This window comes from Pseudonaja textilis, chromosome 3, assembly GCF_049901715.1.
Source record: "Pseudonaja textilis isolate UNSWEBS1 chromosome 3, rPseTex1.2, whole genome shotgun sequence".
In the NCBI taxonomy this organism is placed as follows: Eukaryota; Metazoa; Chordata; class Lepidosauria; order Squamata; family Elapidae; genus Pseudonaja; species Pseudonaja textilis.
Window position 1 is genome coordinate 53,563,897 of NC_141992.1, and position 20,305 is coordinate 53,584,201.

Consider the following 20,305-nt stretch of genomic DNA (forward strand, 5'->3'; position numbering starts at 1 on the left):
TGACTGTTTCCTAGTATGATTTGATTGCTTATTGTACCCTATGACTATTATTAAGTGTTCTACCTGATGATTCTTGACTCTTGATGAATGTATCTTTTCTTTTATGTACACTGAGAACATTTGCGCCAAGACAAATTCCTTGTGTATCCAGTCACACTTGCCAATAAAGAATTCTATTCTATTTTGTTCTGTTCTGTTCCATTCTATTCTATTCTACTCCCCATAAGAAAAATACATCTACAAAGAGGTATCAGTAAAGAGAGACTGATGAGACTGGTTTCATTCTTTTAAGAAGTAGGGTGGGAGTCAAACTTACCTCAGGGGGAAAGATGTTCCAAATTCTCAGGCCATTGCAGAAAGCGCTCTCTACTGGACCCCATTGCCTAGAATTCCTTGACTGACAGGATTTACAGAAGGCCTCCTCTGCCAGAACGCGTGATGTGAGCCTGTCCCATAGGGATGAAACGGTTCCTCAAGTAACTTGCATCCAGGCCATATAGGGCTTTATAGGTAATAACCAACATCTTGAAGCAGACAAGTAGCCAGTTTATCTTGCGGAACAGTGGTGTAACATGGGCTCCAAAGACCGTCCGCACTGCCATACTCTGCACCAGTTTAAGCTTCCAAATACTCTTCAAGGATAGCCCCATGTAGAGGGAATTGCAGTAGTCCAAGCTTGAGATAACCAGGGTTTGAGTTTGTGTGCGTATGTATCTCTACAGTATATATACTACTACTTCATTACAAGAGGCCTCCATTATGTATATAACTATTAAATTAAAGAATTCACTACAATAAAATAACATAAGTCTAATATAAGACATTTAAACAACTTATTTCATTCTTTATCATACTTAATAATTGGGTATATTGTAGTTTAACCTCATACCAAAAACAATCCTATTTATAAAAGTAATAATTCCTTTTACAAAAGGCCTTTGTGAAGGCAGATTATCATTACTAGAGAAGCTCCCTGTTTTGAAGTTTGTATAAATAAATAAATTTGATATAATGTCTCGATATAGGAATTTAGACATTGTGGCCTAGCAGGTGAAATTGTGGCTTAATTTCTTAGATAAATCAGTAATAAACCTAATACCTGCTAAGCATTCCTGTCTTGGATTAACTTGGGAAGAGAAAAGGTTTTGCATTTTTGCTGCTGTTACTATAAGCAAAATCAGATGTGAAACGATTCTAGATCTGAAAGTAGCCTCTAAAGACAGAGGGAGTATTGTCCTCATACTGACTAATTTGATCACATAATACATTGCTTGTTTCTTTGTGAAATCAAGTTCTGGCAGCTTTGCCTTTCTTTAATCAGCCTACACAGCATTGCTGTAGTTCTGATGACAATGTTCAGAAGAAATGTACAAAATATTGTTCCAAAGGCTGCATGCAACTCCCCAGAAGAACCCCAGATCAGAATCTTAAAAAACATTTCATCTCCCAATAGGAAAATAACATTGGCAATACCATACAAAGAAAATCTATATAAAATGTTTTATAAGTGGCCTCTTCTTCCAGCAAGGCTGGCAAAAATGTTTAGAAATTAATCACCAAATTGCTGGAAATACAATCAAGAATCAGGCACGTACTATCATATGTGGTGGTCATGTAAGAGAGCCAAGGAGTATTGGCGAAAAATTCAGACGTGAAGAGTTGATTGGACAAAAGTAGAATCTAAACCAGAATTATTTTTATTAGGAATAACAAGAGAGATATAGCAAAGGGGTGACTTATTTAATAATGCATATTATAATGGAAGCAAGAATGTTTTTTGCCCCAAAATGGAAAAATAGAGAAATTCCCTTAGAATGTGAAGTGATAAAGAAAATATTGATTTGTGCAGAAATGGATCGATTGACGTTGGAATTGAAAAAAAAAGGCGAGACAGAATATCATGAGATATGGAATAAATTTTATCAATGGTTGGAACTGAAAGGAGGGACCCAGAATAAAAAAGGACTAGGATTCATAGAATGGAAAGTTGAAGTTATATATGTAATCATAACTGAATAGAATAGATAAGACAAAAGTAAAAAATTAATAATACAAATGAGATTATGATGTCTTTATAAATGTATATACTGGATAGAATAACTGTATAAAGATAGCAATGTATATATGATATTTATTTGATACTTTAGTATGTAAAGCAAGGACGATGCCAGGACGATCATACTGTGTCCAAAGTTTTAATGTGTAATTAATAAAAATTATATATACTGTATGTGTGTGTGTGTGTGTGTATATATATATATATATATATATATATATATATATATATATATATATATATATATATATATATATATATATATATATTCTGAGGTTCTCATGGTATTTGTATGTGGATCTTTGGTTGTTCAGGTTTTCTCCCGCGTAAGATTTGAAGTATCTAGGCAACGTTTCAATGAAGTCTCATTCATCATCTTCAGGCTTCTGTCTCCGGCTCTGTGCTTCTCAGAGTGATGTGAGATTGCAGCTGCTTCTTCCTTTTAACTGCTAGTGGGGGTGGGACTTGATTGGGTGGGGGCTTGGCTGTGTTCTGATTGGGTGGGGGTGTGTTCTCATTGGTAGGGGGTTTGGCTGTGTTCTGATTGGTTGGGGGGTTAGCCGTGTTCTGATTGGTTGGAGGCGTGTTCTGTTCAGGTGGGGGCTTGGTTGTGCTCAGGTTAGTCTTAGTTGCTGGGGATTTGAGTTGGTGAGCTGTGATCTTGCTGTTTGGCTTCGAGTTCGTGGTCGTGCTGCATCTTCATAGTGGGTGTCGGTTTGCTTCATGTGTGGCTCGGAGGGGTTTGAAGTGGGTAGTGATGCAGCTGCAGTGCAGCTTCTGGTCCATGGTCGTGTCTCATCTTCTGAGTGGGTGTGAGTCTGTTTTCTACATGGAAGTGTGGTGGTGGCATCTTGTGTGGCTCTCATGGGTGTGGGTCTGGTGTCCTTCTTCATGTTAGGTACTCGTCTGTTCGTGAGGGCGGGTTTCCAAATGGCTGGAAGGCGGGAGGTGTCATCTCGTTTGTTCATGCTGTGTGGGCGTTTTTCTATCTCTATGGCTTCTCTGATTATTCTGCTGTTGAAGTGTTCGGTTTTGGCGATAGTTCTGGTATTTTTAAAATCAATTTCATGTCCTGTGGCTTTGAGGTGTTGGACCAGGGAAGAGGTCGTTTCTTCTTTTTTGATTGAGTTCTTATGTTCTTCAATGCGTGCACTTATTCTTCTGTTAGTTTGTCCAATGTATGTGGTAGGGCAGGCAGTGCAGGGGATTTCGTATACTCCTTGGTTTTCTAATTCAATTTTGTCTTTGGGGTTTCTTAGGATGGTGGATATTTTTCTGTTTGTGCAGAATGCTGTTTTTGATGTTGTGTTTTTGGAGGATCTTGCTGATTTTGTCTGTAGTGCCTTTTATATATGGGAGGAGGGCTTTGCCGTTTTCTTGTTCTCTGTCTTGGATTTTGGTTGGGGTTTCTTTTGGATTAGGTGGGAAATCTTCTTTCTTTGGAATCCATTGGCTGTAAGTACGTTGGTGAGAGTGTGTAGTTCGGTTTTTTGGTGTTGTTCATCGGCTAAGCATTTTGTTCTGGAGATGAGTGTCTTGGCTACGGAATTGATCTGTGCTGGGTGGTGGTGTGAGAGTGCATGTAGATAGCGGTTTGTATGTGTTTTCTTCTGGTAGATGGTGTGTCCTAGGAGCCATTGGATCTTTTGTATACCAAGACATCTAGGAAGGGAAGTTGATTGTTGGCTTCTGTTTCCATGGTGAATTGTATTTTGGGGTGTAGGCTGTTGAGGTGTGTGAGGAAGTTGTTCAGTTTTTCTTTCCCGTGTGGCCAGATTATGAAGGTGTCATCTACGTATCTGAGCCAGAGTTTGGGTTTGTGGTCGTATTTTTCTAGAGCTTGTGTTTCAAAGAGTTCCATGTAGAGGTTTGCGATGACAGGTGAGAGGGGTGATCCCATGGGTGCTCCTTCTATTTGTTTGTATTTTTTTGTATAATCTGGCCACACGGGAAAGAAAAACTGAACAACTTCCTCACACACCTCAACAGCCTACACCCCAAAATACAATTCACCATGGAAACAGAAGCCACACAAGATGCCACCACCACACTTCCATGTAGAAAACAGATTCACACCCACTCAGAAGATGAGACACGACCATGGACCAGAAGCTGCACTGCAGCTGCATCACTACCCACTTCAAACCCCTCCGAGCCACACATGAAGCAAACCGACACCCACTATGAAGATGCAGCACGACCACGAACTCGAAGCCAAACAGCAAGATCACAGCTCACCAACTCAAATCCCCCAGCAACTAAGACTAACCTGAGCACAACCAAGCCCCCACCTGAACAGAACACGCCTCCAACCAATCAGAACACGGCTAACCCCCCCAACCAATCAGAACACAGCCAAACCCCCTACCAATGAGAACACACCCCCACCCAATCAGAACACAGCCAAGCCCCCACCCAATCAAGTCCCACCCCACTAGCAGTTAAAAGGAAGAAGCAGCTGCAATCTCACATCACTCTGAGAAGCACAGAGCCGGAGACAGAAGCCTGAAGATGATGAATGAGACTTCATCGAAACGTTGCCTAGATACTTCGAATCTTACGCGGGAGAAACCCCGAACAACCAAAGATCCATATATAAAAGAACATTTCATCTCCTAATAACTGTCCTCTCTCCCTTGCAAAAAGAAAAAGAAAAAAGTTGATACAACAAATCCTGCTGTTATGCTTAGAACATAGAACAACAGAGTTGGAAGGGACCTTGGAGGTCATCTAGTCCAACCCCCTGTTCGAGTCTATTCCAAATATTAGCCTCTACCTAGGATCAAACTCACAGATTGTGAGACAAGAACTCCCTCTAGGCCACCACACTGGACTAAATGAAGCAAATGGAAGTTTCATGCTCCTTGTTTAGGTGATGACTTCTATAGTAGCATTATAGTAAAGGATTCTGCAGCACTATTTAGCATATAAGACTAAGTCTAACAAGCAAAAAACAGCAAGACAGTATTATGGGACTTGTGGCCAGGACACAATGGAACCATATGAAATAAAACAGGATGAGCTTCAAGAAAGAAAAGGCTTATAGAATCCATATGCTTCTATACAGGTTTGATTTAGAATGACATCAATCATAGGCATGAAACATCAGAATTCCCATGTTTATGTGATAACAACATATCTGTTTCAACCTTGATCATGAAATAACATAATTTTATATTCTTCCTTTTATTTTTAACAGTCTTGAAGTTTAGTCCCTTCAAATAGTGGAGTTGTAGTATTTGATTTATTTTCATTTGTCCTGTCTCACAAAACTCTTCAAACTTTTGACAAGCTCTTTTGTAAATGCAGTATCAGAAGGTTATCCAGGTCACTTTTTGGTTCCTAATTTGTATATCCTTTTTAAGTATTAAGATATCAGCTGGTTTCATTTGTCTGTCCAGTGTAGCATCTTCTTCCATATCATTCTTGCAGCCTGCCTTTTTTAAATGCACTTGCAGATCAGTCGCAGTCTTGTCTTCCAAAACTTTATTCTTTTGCATAACATCTTTTAAATAAAGTCTATCTACAGAGGCAGACATTCTTAAAATTCACTTCTGGTCTATTGTTCAAAAAAACACCCCTTCAGTAGGCCTAATGTTAAAAGATTTTGCTCCATTCTGTATTAGTAAGTCATATTTAACTGTACTTCTCCATTCGATGTAATCTTCAGTTCCTTCTGGTTCCCTCTTTTGTTCCCCCATGTCATCACTCTGCTGAATACCTAACCTTCACAATATTGTCTTATGCCTTCACCTATGTTGTACAGCTATAGTATTAGCCTTCTCATGTTACCTACAACTCTTTCTTATTGGTATCATTATTATGATTATTATTACTCTATTGCTTTGCATGTAAACTGAGAGATTCTGCGCAAGAGACAAATTCCTTGTGTGTCTAATCACACTTGGCCAAATAAAATAGACTATCTTTTATCTTTTATCTAGTATCCAACCTTCCAAGTCTCGTGTGTGTGTGTGTGTGTGTGTGTGTGTGTGTGTGTGTGTTTAAACAGAGTTGAAAACAAAAGCTTTTTGCCACAGAAAGGATTCTTATAATTAATTTCAACATTTTATTTCAAATCCATCTGAACCCTTTAGGCCATTTGTTTTCTTCCTCCCCCTGCTCTTCCTGTTTCTCATCCTCTTCCTCCTCCGCTTCCTGGCATTTTACTGCAGGGTCCTTTTTGGGGACCTCCTGGAGATTTTCATATCTGCATTAATTGTGCATGCCATCTTTGTTTTGGTCTCCTGCTTGGGCATTTGCATCTTAGTCTGTTTTAACTTTCCAAAATCAAAGTTCTAATTACCCATTTTCAGTTTAGTCCAAAAGAAAAAAAAAGTAAGGCCTTAAACTTGTACTTAAAACTTTTTTCTCTAAGGATTGAAGGAAACTTACTGGTGCTGTAAAACCTGCTCATCTGAGGATCCTAATAGCTGAAAAGCTGTTAACCAATTTCTGAAAGTGATTAGAAAAAGAGGTGTGAAAACCAGTGTCTTTTTGAAGGGACAGACCATGGTTTGAGCAATAGGATAGCTATTCCCTCATCTCCCAGAGCTCTAAACCTACCAGAGACCATGTCTTACGGGCTCCATACAAGAAGTAACTGTTTGGAGCACTTTTGGGTGACCTCAAGTCATCTCCTTCTATGGAGCAGGATTAATGAAGAACCAATTTCTTCATTCTGCTATGGTCATCAGCTCCACTGTCTTCAGTTTGTCATTTCTTTCCTTGGAACCTCTTGGAAGGTTGAGTTGGCTATGTCGCTCCCACCAGGGGCCATTCTTTTGATGCCTTTCCGGACCTGTCCCTGCCTGCCTATGCTGCCTTATTCTACGGTTTCAGGTATGTGTTTGCGTTTTCTGTCCGGGACTAGTCTTATTTGTGGGGGTTGTGTGTTTTTAGCTGTCAGGGCTGGTTCTATGTGTGTTCTTGTTTGTGAAGGGTCTCCCCCTTCCTCTCCGGTTGTATTGTGTCTGTGTGAAGGGTCTCCCTCCTCTTCTCCATTTTTGCCTGTGTCAGTCCTCTTAGCCCTGGTTCTATAAGTCTCTTCCAGCTCCTGCCATCTGTTGTAGCCACTCTGTAAGAGCGGGGCCCGGTTACCTGGGTCACTCTTGCGGGTATCCATAAGGGTTCTCCTGTAAGATTTTTTGTGTATACTAAGTCCCCTGTTTGGAATGTTCGGCATTTGCTGGAGGAGTCTACTGATTTTTCTGGGTTATATGTGGGGTGTAGCCTGTCTAAGTGTGACCTCAGTAGTTAAGTAGTTCGGCTGGGCTCTTATTCATTGTTGCACTGGGCGTTACATGCTGTATGCTTTGTAGTTTATCTATCTTTTCTTGTGTGTCCCCAGGCCCTAGCTTTTGTAAGGTCTCCTTTGTATAATGTACCATGCGTTCCGCCCATCCATTCGTCAACGGGTGTCCCGGTGCTGTTAGTGTGTGTCTTATCCCATTCTGTGCTAAAAACCCTTCGAATTGGGTTGCTGTGAACTGGGACCTGTTGTCAGATATAATTAAATTCGGCAACCCGTGTGTTGCAAAAAGCCTCCTAAGTTGCCTAATGACAGCTTCTGCGGTGGTGGATTGCATGATGCTTACCTCTAACCATTTGGAGTAAGCATCCACCAGTATTAGGAATGTGTGTCGCTTGACTGGACCCGCAAAATCAATATGTAATCTTGACCAAGGCCCTCTTGGTGTTTCCCATTCATGTTTCAGTGCTGTGGGAGATGTCGGCCTAGATTCTTGGCAGCATTTACAAGTTGACACCCAATCTCCTATTTTCTTGTCCATCCCTGGCCACCACACGTAACTCCTTGCCAGGGATTTCATTTTTACAATACCCAGGTGCCTCTCATGTAGCATTTTTAGTACTCTTTCCCTTAATACTTCCGATATGACCACCCAATCCCCCCCATAATATCCACCCTTTTAGGATTGAGAATTCTGTTTGTCTGTTCTGAAACAGTTTGGCTTCCTCAGTGGTCTCAGTCTCTGGCCAACCTCTCCCTACCCAATTTAATATTTGTGGCAGGGTTTTGTCTCTTGTTGTTGCTCTCATGATATCTGCTGCTGTTGCTGGTACGTTTTGTAGCATCTCTATTAGGAGGGTAGACGTGGTTGGTGCTGGGTCTTCCTCTATGTTTGGTAGGGGGCAACAGCTGAGTGTGTCTGCATGATTTATGTCTTTTCTGGGTCAATATATTAAATTGTAGTCACAGGCGGCTAAGGAATTCTGACCACCTAGTCATCCGGGGTGACAGTATGTTTGGGGTGGCTTTTTTGCCTGCGATGATGCCCAAAAGTGGTTTGTGATCCATGACTAGGGTGAAATTCCTCCCATAGATATACTCGTGGAATTGCTTGATTCCGGTGACAGCTGCCAACGCTTCCTTGTCCAGTTGGCTGTAGTTCTGCTCTGGTTTTGACGGTGTCTTTGAATAGAATGCTATGGGGGCCTCTTTTCCATCAGATAACATGTGGCTGAGGATAGCGCTGATGCCGAAAGGTGATGCATTGTAGGTTAAGATTATTGGAAGTGTTTCTTTGTATCGTATTAGAATTCAGTCTGATGTGATCAGGTTTTTAATGCCATGGAATGCTGTTGCCCCCAGGATCGTTTGGGCTTCTGCTGTCTCTGGGTCTACCGGTAGTTGTTAGTAGGCCTGTGCAAGGTCTAGTTTTGTGAAGATTTTCCCCGCCCCAGGGAACGTAATAGGTGTTGTACCACTTGGACAGGGTATGCGCTTTGCTGGAGTGCATGGTTAAGGGTGGCCTTGTAGTCTCCGCAGATGCGCACAGACCCATCTGGTTTTACTGGCATGACAATTAGGTTTCCCACTTCGCGTGATCAATTGGTTCTAGGACCCCTTGTATGATGAGTTTATCTAACTGCTTATCGATTTTTGGTTTGAGCGCGAAGAGAACCCGCCTTGCTTTTAACCTTATGGGGGCTATGCTTGGGTCTAGATTAAAGGAGATTGGGGACCCCAAGTACTTGCCTAGCTTTCCATCGAACACGTCTCGGAACTCCTCCATCAGGGTCTCCTGCCAATTGGTCTTGGTGATGCTGTTTATTCCCGAGACTTCGATTCCTTATAGTTCAAACCATTCAAGTCCCAATAGGCTGTGCGGGTCCTAGTCTACTATGATTAGTGGTAGGACTCTGGAGTAGTTTTTGAATGTCACCCTGAACTTCCCTATGCCTATTACGGGAATTTTGTTTCCTTGGTAGTCCTTTAACGTTAAGGGTTGTCTTTTAAGCTGCTTCCTGCTTTTGTCTGGAATTAGTCTTTTTATGGTGTCCTAGGACACCATCGATAGGTATGAGCCTGAGTCCATTTCCACCTGGCAATTTTGGCCTTCTATGGTAACCTGGACATGTACCTTCCGGGCTTTTGTTGTGTTGGAATGTCCCACGGTCATTGTCTGGTGTGTGTCATCTCTCCCACTGGCTGCCTCTTTTCCTCACCTGTTTTTGGTGGATTAGTTCCATTGTTTCCCTGGTTGATTCTCTCTGTCCCAGGGGTGTGTGTTCCATCTCTGCCTGGGGAAATAGTTCTTCGATGCTTGGCATGCTCATGCAATGTGTTCTCTCCACTCGCAACATTGGCAGATCACATCAAGGAAATGGCATTCCGAGCGTGGCTGGTTCCCTTCACAGCCAGCGCAATGAAACTCCCTTCTTTTCCCGTTTCGGGTTCTTGTGTCTCGTTCTGACCAGAGTTGGTTCACCCCCTCATCTTCTTCTTCGCTTCCCAATTCGGACTCGATGTCCTCGTGGTGGGTGGTGGTGGTGGTGTTTTTCGGTGGTTCCTGGGGTGCCTTATTCATTTTCTGCATGGCGGCCATCGATTTCTGCATTGCTTCCATTGCAGTTGCTTTCTCGATGGCTTCTTTTAGCCTTATCTTAGGCTTAGTTAGTAGTCTGCTCTGCAAGGCTAAGTCTCGCAGTCCAAGGACTACACGATCTCTCATGGCCTTGTCCATGTTGAGGAAGTCCCATGCCCCAGCGATGTCCCTTAGGGTTGTGACAAAATTGCTGATGCTCTCACCTTCCTTTTGGTCTCGCCGGTAAAATTCATGTCGTTTGATGAGGCAGGATACTGGTGGGTTGTAGTGAGCCCTCAGGACCCTCTCAAGATTGGGCCAGGCAATTGTCTTCATGTTGTTCAGTGCCGACAACGCTTTGGCCATTTAAAAAACACTGCAGGTCCGCAGTGTGCAAGAAAAACCGCTCTCTTTCTTTGTTCTGAAATGTTCGTGAGATTGTTCCCTTCAAGGAACATGTGGAATCGATCGACATACGATTCCCAATCTTTGGTTGCGGGATCGAATGGTGCAGGTGGCGTGTTCTTTCTGGTCATCTCGTTCCGATGTGTTGCTAAATTTCTCAGTCGCCACATGCTCGTTGGTTCCTTTTGTCTCAAGATCCCACCTTCACCGCCAGTGTTGGATCGTGGGTAATGAGACACTACAGGAATCAGCTCGATCTATTTCTCTTCAGAACTGGATCAGAAGAAACCGCAGCAGCCTTTTACAGTCGGGCTGCTTGTGGCTGTGGCCAGTAACAGCTCATTAAATTTCCTGCCACCGCAGACCAATCAATCACAGGTAAGTATGCTTATACATAACACCATCTTTGTGCTTAATTTCAAACAAAACAGATTTATCCAAACACTGCAATTATGTTACATCTAAAACCCAAAAGAATAAAGCTTAATCTTAAGAGAAGAGAAACAACATTGAATTTTGATATATTAAATTACATTTTAAATTATTGTTGTTGAACAAATTGTAGTTTTGAATGATTGATACAGTAAATAGAAAAAAACATGAAAAAGAAATAATATTTTATTTCACAAGGAGTTACAGCATGGTCTCCCTAAATTTAGGCTATTGCAGAATTACAGTTCAATCCTATTCCAGAAAGAAACCTGCCTGATGGTGATGAGGAGGGGATGATTGTCCCTTAAAAAAGTCTATATTTATTGTCAGTATAAGCAATATTAGAGATTCAGAGCTAATGCCACATGACTTCACAACAGCGTTGAAAGAGAATTAAGGATTTACACCTCTGTCTCCCTATCATCATTCTGCTGGCTCCTTGTCTAAGAATTGTAAAGGAGGAGGTCACTTTCTTTTGTTTTTCTTTCCAGAGATAAATGAGCCAAACACATATTTTTTGATTGTTTATCTAGTTGTACACCTTTCCTTAAATACATTTTCTTTCTGTTTTGGGTTATAAAATCTGGATCACTAATTACTGCTGTGGCTCGTAGATTCCAGCTGTCAGAGAAGGTTCACATGCAGACAAGGAAGTCTTCAACTTCCAACAAGCATTGTATAATCTAGCACAGTTCTCACTCAGCAAATGTGAGCTGTGTAAAATTAGATGTTATGAGATGCAATCTCTGCATTACTCCAACTTATATTGCATAAGTAAAAGGGATGGGGAAACACAATATGGCATCACTATGTACCATAGAGAGTAACAAGAAATTACTGACACTACAAGTCCAGTGGGAAAGAGAATTTTAATAAGAAGCATAAGGTGTGGGTGAGAATCTGGCATACTAAGTGATACTGGTTCTTTATCACCTCATTTGCAATGGATCCAACTAAATATGACTGTTGATGCTTTCTTATTCTGTACCATTTAGTGCAAAAATCAAATTCAACATTGCAATGATTAAGGGTACCTTCTTTGCCACAAGCATCATAGCATTCAATTTTGTACTTGGACCAAAAAGTATATATTTCTGTTAAATAGATAATACTTGCCTTGCTGTTATCATTAAGAAAGTAACTCTCTTTTTTTCCTGTGGAATGATGGTATCTTATCTATGCTGAGGAGTGCAGTGACTCATGTCCTTAGGATTCTGAACTGGAGGTTAGCAAGCCTGGGTTTGAGACCCAAGAGCTGCTAAATGGTGGAATGAGTTCCTGTGTTTGGCTCTAGCTCCTTAATAGGGACATGAGAGGAGCCCCCACAGGCACCCCATGGGCAACAGTGATGTCACTTGCAACCTGGAAGTGCCTTAAAATGTGCCTACAAGAGGAGTGGAAATGGGATCTTCTGTGCTAGCTAGAGAACAGGATACTGATTTCCACATGGATGTACACTCACCTTTCTTTCTTTGTTCAACAGCTATGCCACCTTTCTTCCAAGAAGTCAAGGCAATGTACATAGCACATCCTCTTCCATGGGCTTTGTGCCACAAGCCTTTGAGGTAATGATTATCTCAAAATCATTCAAAGAACTTTCATGGCCAAGAATAATCTTGTGTTTAAAACCTGAAGTACAGGTAGTCCTTGACTTATGACCACAATTGAGTCCAAAATTTCTGTTGCTAAAAGAGACATTTTACAACCTTTCTTGCCACAGTTGTTAAGTGTATCAGTGCAGTTAAATTAATAACACAGTTTGTTCCATATCCATAGACTTGAAGCCTCGCATTCCCACTGGTCCGTTTAGACCGCTACCTGATTGGACAGCTTGGACAGTTCTGATTGACTCGCTAAGAGTCTGCCGCGATTGGCTAAAACCAAGCACGGCAGACTTGAAATGGCGTCATTGGCTGCCGAGCGGCGGCGATCTCTATAAAAGAGCCGCCGCGGCTGCTATTGTTGCTTAAGCTTATTCCAGCCAGTAAATAAAGAGCTGTTGTTACTAAGCCGAAGTCTCTCGTCTTAAATGAACCCGACCTTCCGAACTTAACACTGGCGACGAAGGTGGGATAAAGAAGATGAGACAATCCAGCACGTGGCAAATGGCGCGAAACAACCATCAAGATGGCCAGCAATGCCACGCCACCCGCACCCTTTAATCCAGCCACTGAGGACTGGGAGTCCTACTTTGATCCTCTTCTGGTGAAGCCATTCTTTTATTGAGTTGGAGTTATGGTTTGGGTTGTTGTGTGGTGAAAGCTGAAATTCGTCTTTATTTTCAGCATTTTAGCAGAGACCTGAAGGTTTTGTGCCAAAATTTATTGATATTTGGAATTATTCATAATTCCCTCTACCTTGACTAAAGCCCCAGTTCCAGATGAAGAAAAGCAGGCCCAAAGCATAAAGCCACATCCTAGTTATAAGAAGGTGTGAACACTTAGATCCAGGGGTGGGATTCCACCAGTATAACAACCGGTTCGGTGATTCAGAAAGAAATTGGAAATCAATGCAGCTTGTGCAACAGAATAGGCAAACCTATTCTGGACCAAATGAATTTTCTGGATGGTCTTAAGGATTAGCCCCATATAGAGTGCATTGTAGTGATACAGATGGGGTTCACCAAAGCATGTGTGAGAAAGACCTCCTGGTGCAGAAAAGGGCACAATTGGTGCATCAAACAAATCTGTGCAAACCCCTGCCCCCAGCCACTCTGCCACCTGCACCTCAAGAAGGAGCCGTGAGTCCAGGAGGATCCCCAAACTGCACATCAGTTCAGATCAGTGAAGTGTCACCCTATCCAGAGTCCAGGAGCCTAGGGAACTCCACTGCCAGTTGCAGGAAGGAAATTAAGTGGGTAGCAATCCTTACTGGACTCAACCTTATAAAGAAAGTCTCATACCTGTGATGGCTGGGCAGGTCCTCTAATGGTCAGGAAGTGATCACTTCCCTCAGTTTAGCACAGTGTATTCAGCAAAGACTTGGGTTACTGCAAAAGAAACCTATGGCATCTATAGTTAAACCTCTTGAATTATTTCAATGCACAGAAAAGACCACATAAAAGATTACTTTTTTAAAAATAACCTGGGCCTGAGGTGTTATGGCTTTAAACCGAAACTGTCTAATTCTATCCAGAAACCTATTAGCCGTTAGCATAATGCCTTCAGTCAAGGTGTGATTTGGACTGCAAAGTCTTGTAAAGAGGGACCTGAACTGCTGACAAAGTGAAGTTTCTAGAGTAGATCCAAAAACAGTCTATCATAGAATATATAATAATAGTTAAGCCTGGAGGATATTAGCATGAGTACAATAGTTTTAGGATAGAATCTGAGTCAGTCACCAGGACCAGATGTTTGTTCTTCCAAGCATTCAGACTCATGCTGGAGCCCATCCTCAGGAAACTTCTCTGTAGAGTTGTAATTGCAGGAATGTTCCAATCTCGGATGGCAAACCTCAGATAAAGAATGCTTCCAAGCAAATACAACTCAGGCAAACAAAGTCACTAATCTATGGATAAAGGAGGATTAGAGAGGGGAAGTAGACATATGTTAGACTTTAACTAGAGATAATTAATTGTATGGATTACTGTACTAAACAGTAACCAAAGTTAAGCAGTAACCAAAGTTAACCAATGATGGAAGATAACTAAAAATGTATATAAATGCAAGACTAGACTCCAGTAAAGATCATCATGATTCAGTTGTTCATGATCAAACAACTCGACTGCCTCGTCATTACAACACTTCTCAATCTCCAGGATGCACCCTGAGGATGGACTCCAGCATGAGACTGAAAGCTTGGAGGAACAAATATTTGGTCCAGGTGACAATCTCGGATTGGATCCTGCAATATTATCCTGGGACACATATATTTGCTTTCATTCACAATACTTTTAAAATCATTTTCTTCCAAATTTGGCATATCAGCAGGAATCAATAAAATATATGCTTAAATATTACTCTCTTTGGGAAACTAAAGAGAACCAGACTGAGAACCGATTTCAAAATGTGCACCTACTCTTTTGGGAAACTGTAACTCTACTTTCTTGTAACTATCATTCCTCCTAATAAGCATTTCCATTCAATTTCAACATATGTATTATCTTTAATATGATTTCATCTTGATTGTTAGCAGTCATTAAAGCAAATCACACCAATACTTGAAGATGCATCACCCTTACCAGACAAGAAACATGACCTGATAAGTTAATTCGGCTTTATTGTAAAGCTGCATTAATACAAACTTGCAAATCTGAAAGTACAATTCTCCCACTGTCTCCTCTACAACCTGAGAAACTAGGGACAGTCCCTTCTGAGCCTCTTGCCCTACCCACTATCTAGCCATACCTTCACCCTGTCTCCCAAGGTTTTTCCTGCATACCATTACATCACCCTCCACTTCAGTCATCTTCCCCAGCTAAAAATGATTGTGGACTGTAAGTACAAAATGAAGCTGTGTCACTCCCCTCTTTGGCTGGTAATGCCTCAAGATCATATGTAAACGAATTGTGCCTGTAGATGTGGTAACCGCCCCTTCATTGGGAATCTGTTTGTGTTCTCCCTTCATGTTTGTCCCCTACTTGGTCTCTTGCTGTCCTTGAAGTGCCCTTCACCCCATGAAAAAGCTACTCCTGTTCATCTTGGTCAGCACCTAACTCATGTAAGGCTGGTAGTTGCCTAGGTGGGATTTGGTAGAAGATTGGTCATGAAAGCAGAACCCCAATTGTGGCACATGCACATCTATTGCTGATTCCTATGACCACCAACTCTGAATAGCCATTCCAATGTATCAAATGCTTAGCCTTCTTCCCTCTGTATCTAGCATTACTTCTACCACATACTCTCCCTCCCTGCTTATCAGTATGGGAGGGTTGTCATTTGTTAATGCAGAGTGCAGGGGAGTGCCTTTTTCACAAAGATCAATATAATACAGGAAGAACTTTCACTGATGCTTGCAATTGCAAACAAAATGTTCCTGAGTTATTTGCTTAGTCATTGGGAAACAAATTTCACGTTTAGTTTCTTGTGGTCATAAATTTTATAGAAAGCCACATCCAATCTCCTTCTGCAATTCTATCTCTCTCTTGTCTATATGGATCTGCTGGTTTTTGGTTGTTGTTTTTTTAATGTGGCCTTTGCTAGTTTGAGCTATTGCTTTGGGCTGCTTGTCTCTCATACAGGAAATCTACAACACAAGGAATGGAGCTTTTTTGCCTGGTTGTTGGTAAGACTCATGGATGGAATCCATAAGTTTTCTGTAATAGAGACATACCAAGTATGTTGCATTGTTGTAAGCAACTTCAGCAAGAGGTATGGGATCAGTGTGAGATCACTAGGGGTGACATGATAGCAGTATTCCAATATCTCAGGAATTGCCACAAAGAAGAGGTAGTCAGGCTATTCTCCAAAGCACCTGAGGGCAGAACAAGAAGCAGTGGATGGAAACTAATCAAGGAGAGAAGCAACCTAAAACTAAGAAGAAATTACCTGACAGTTTGAACAATTAATCAGTGGAACAACTTGCCTCCAGAAATTCTGAATCCTCCAACACTGGAAGTCTTTAAGAAGATATTGGACAACCATTTATCTGAAATGGTATAGGGCCCAAGTGTCAAAGTTGATTGGGTCACATGGCATATTGTGATGTATCATGTTTTTGCCTTTGTGGAGATGGAATGGGCACGGCCTGTACATGATGCATCTGGCCCATGGGCCACTAATTTGATATGCCTGATACAGAGTTTCCTGCTTGAATAAGGGGTTGGGTTAGAAGACTTCCAAAGTTTTGTTCCATTCTGTTCCATTCTATTCCATTCCATTCCATTCTATCCACTAGTCTTGTATGAAATATAGAATCTTAAATATTTCTGCAACAGTTGATTAAACTTCTCAGATTCTTCATTGGATTTCATTGATGTGAGGAAGGAAATATTAAATTTTAATATTTAATAAGTGCAAGAGGGCCTTCCAAAATATGGAATTATTTCCTGTCTCAGATGACATGACTGACTCCTTATTGAAAGATGTGATTCAAAAAGAATTGAGAAAAAGAATTTATCTATTTTCTGGGCCATTGGTTTTTTTTTTGCAAACCCCCCCAAAATGAGCCAATTTGGTAAATAAACCCACAAATACTTGTATGCTAGTATTTCTCTGCACTGGGAAGATTGGTGATAAAATCTAATGAAATCTGTGTCCCAGAGCTGCAATGAGGTGTCCAGGAGCTGCAATATCCCAGCTGACAACTAGGGATTGGTTTCGATCTATGACTGACAGGACAAGAAGAAACATAGTCCCTAATGTTGGCACAGATGTGAAGCTATCAAAAGTTTCTGAAATCTATGTTGGGTTCTCTGAAGTTTATGTTGGGTTTTAAATATCTTCGTGTGTCCTGCTGTTTTGTTGCTGTGGCACAACTGTAGTACCTAAGGGACGAGGAACATATAAACACCCATCATTCAATGGTTGTCCTCCTTCCACTATGAAAGGCACAATAGCACTTCGGAAGTCATCCATCTGGGCTATGGCATACGCAATCAGCCTTAATCTGATCAAATATATCAACAGTCTTTCTTCCTACTCCCAAAGTTTCATGTTGGATCAGATTTATAGTGCAATTCAAAAGTTATATGGATGGAGTATTGTTGCGGGATGAGGGGAAGAGGTGACCGAGGCAAATGGCTTACATTTGTGTCTGTCTGGCACTTTGCTTTGGGAGCCTGGGAGTATGAGATATAAAAACCAGAAGAGAAAAATTGTGGACACCTGATTAGATACAGGATGAGAGATTAGATGTTTTGAATTTTTTTTAAATGCTTATGGTCTATACCAGAGGTGTCAAACTCATAGCCCTTGGGCCAGGTGCGTCACAAGCTGACCACGCCCACCCCCCAGTTTAGCGAAGGGGGAAGAAGTCACGATACATGACGTGATGTTGTGAGTTTGACATCTGCGGTCTATACTAATTTGTATAGGATGGATTACTCTTTTCATTAGGTGTCTCCATGGTTTAAAGACAATTTTTACCACTGCAACTCTTTAGGAAAAATGCCACAATTCCTTTCTGCTTGGAGGAGCACTCTGGATTTAGTAAATATGTAGTAAATATGCCTCTTCCACTTTTCCACTTGGAGCACAGAACTGCTTCTATCATCCACATCTGAAGCATTTGTCTGCACCACAAACGGGCAGCAGGGTTGGTGTGACAGTGAAGAGAATGAGAAGCAAGGAAAAATCACTTGTTCTTGGGACAGCCAGGAGAGTCACTGATGCTTTCTTAAGAGTTGGGAAGTGGTCAGCAAAATTAGGGATGCATTTTCCATAAAAGATAGCAAGGCTCAGAAAGCATTACACATCTTTCACATTATGGGGAGGAGATGGGTGCCATGACAGAATAGATTATACCTTTGCTGGATCCATCTGTATGGCTTCTGTAGGGCTTCTGTGATCCAAATAGTCTAACTGTGGAAGCTCAAATGTATATACAGTATTTCTAATTTAGCAAAGAGCTTGTCCCATAATTTTTGCAATACATTTCTGACATGGATGACATGCAGGGGGAGGGGGGAATCTTCGAAATAAACTAGTAATATGCAGGGGTGGGATTCAAATTGTTTAACAACCAGTTCTGTGGGTGTGGCTTAGTTGGTGGGCATGGCTTGGTGGTCATGTGACTGGGTGGACATGGCTTGGTGGTCATGTTATTGGCTGGGTGTGGCCAACTCAACATCACTCACATTGAGGCATGCATCTCCTCGCCTGGCCTCTCATGACTGTGGGGATGCTGCAACAGTCATAAGTGTGAAAAATGGTCATAAGACACTTTTTTCAGTGCCATTGTAACTTTGAATGGTCACTCCACACAAGCAAAGTACCAGCAAAAGAGGGAAAGAAAACTCCAGAGACGTTCCTGAGACAGGAAGTCTAGTCCTGCCAAGAATGTAGTAAGAGTTAACGGAGAAGCAGTTTCTGTAAGGAACACCAGAATGTTTCTTTCCTGCCTTCCTTACAGGATTAGGCCAGTAATTTCTTCTAACAACTGGTTTTCCGAACTGCTTAGAATGTTAACAACCAGTTCTAGCGAATAGGTGCGAACTGGTAGAATCCCACTCCTGGTAGTATGTCATGTACTTGTGTAACATTTTTAAAAATATTTCATTCATTAATCTAAAGAAAATAAGTGTTAGCCAGGTCAAAATACATCACTTATGTATTTGAATTTCTCATGTTTTGTATCAAAAGCTGTTAAATACTTTTGTCTTTCTGATCATATTGTAAGAATTATTCAAGTCTAGTTTTGTAAAAATGTGTTTTTTTTGTAGCCAGTCTAGTAGAGCTGAGATAAGTGACAGTGGTAACACTAATTATTACTGTTCAAGTCTTTGTAGTCATGAACAATACTTATTGGTCCTCCCTTTCCCTTTAGAATGGCTGCTGCTTGTTCTTAATTTTGGGAAAACAAAAATGTGAGTACCAATATTGGTGAATTGAGAATAAACACAACCAAACAAGCTACATTATTGTAAAGCTACATTAGCGGAACCTTGCAAGTTTGAAAGTAGTTCTTCTGCCATCACCTTTACAACCTGACAAACTGAGAAAGGTTCCTTCTGAGCCTCTTGTCCTACCCACTATCCAGTCATAGGCTATGTTTCTTCTTATCTGATTGTTCCCTGGGCAGCGTCTTTTTGCCCTAATGGTATGTGTCTTTGTCACGTACCATTACACAATATTACAAAGCAATAGATTTGGTTACCCTCAGCACACAAATACATTCAGTTAATATCTCTTAATGGTCTCTTTGTATGGCTTCATCTAAAGAGCACTGAAAACAAAATGGAGTTATGAGGGACATCATATAATAAATAACATCTTGAGGCAAATATCTCAAAGTAACACTTTTTAAAATAAATAAAAAGTAAGAACTAGAGCAAAGTCATATTTCTTATTCACAAATCTCTCAAGTGATCCAGAATGGTATGATTTGAAATCCATGTTTACAGTTTATAGTCTTAAAAGCCATGAGAGATCCAGAACCAAAGAGTCACATTCCTTTTGTCAAGCTCAACCATTCTTTCAGATGATCCAAGTAGTCTTGAAGTAGATTGAAATCGTTTGTTTATTCTGGATCCCTGCTGCTAGAAAACCATCACCCACTTGAATACCTTATTCATTGAAGATGAGCCTATAATTGCTAATCTTTAAAGCATCCAACATAAGCTTTAAGAAAGGGTTTATTATTGCTTTCTTAAAACAAGAAGGTATGCTGCCACTCCTAAACGAACATAATAATAAATAGGAAACCTTAAATTTTAGATCACAATCTAGGGACTAAGTGTTCTAACATATTGCCAGTATGCGTTCCTATGTCATAAACATGAACTGATAGTCTAATAATATCATGAACTCAGGCTGCTATATATTTGCCATGTTTCCTTTCTTCACATAGTGCACTGTGGTTATTTTAAAAGCCCAAGAACCAACTGGAGTTCCTATAATAAATAAATCTGACTGACCAACCCTTATGTTGTTTTATTACTGATATTAATTTAATTCTTTATTGGGAACTGCCAGAATTTGATATA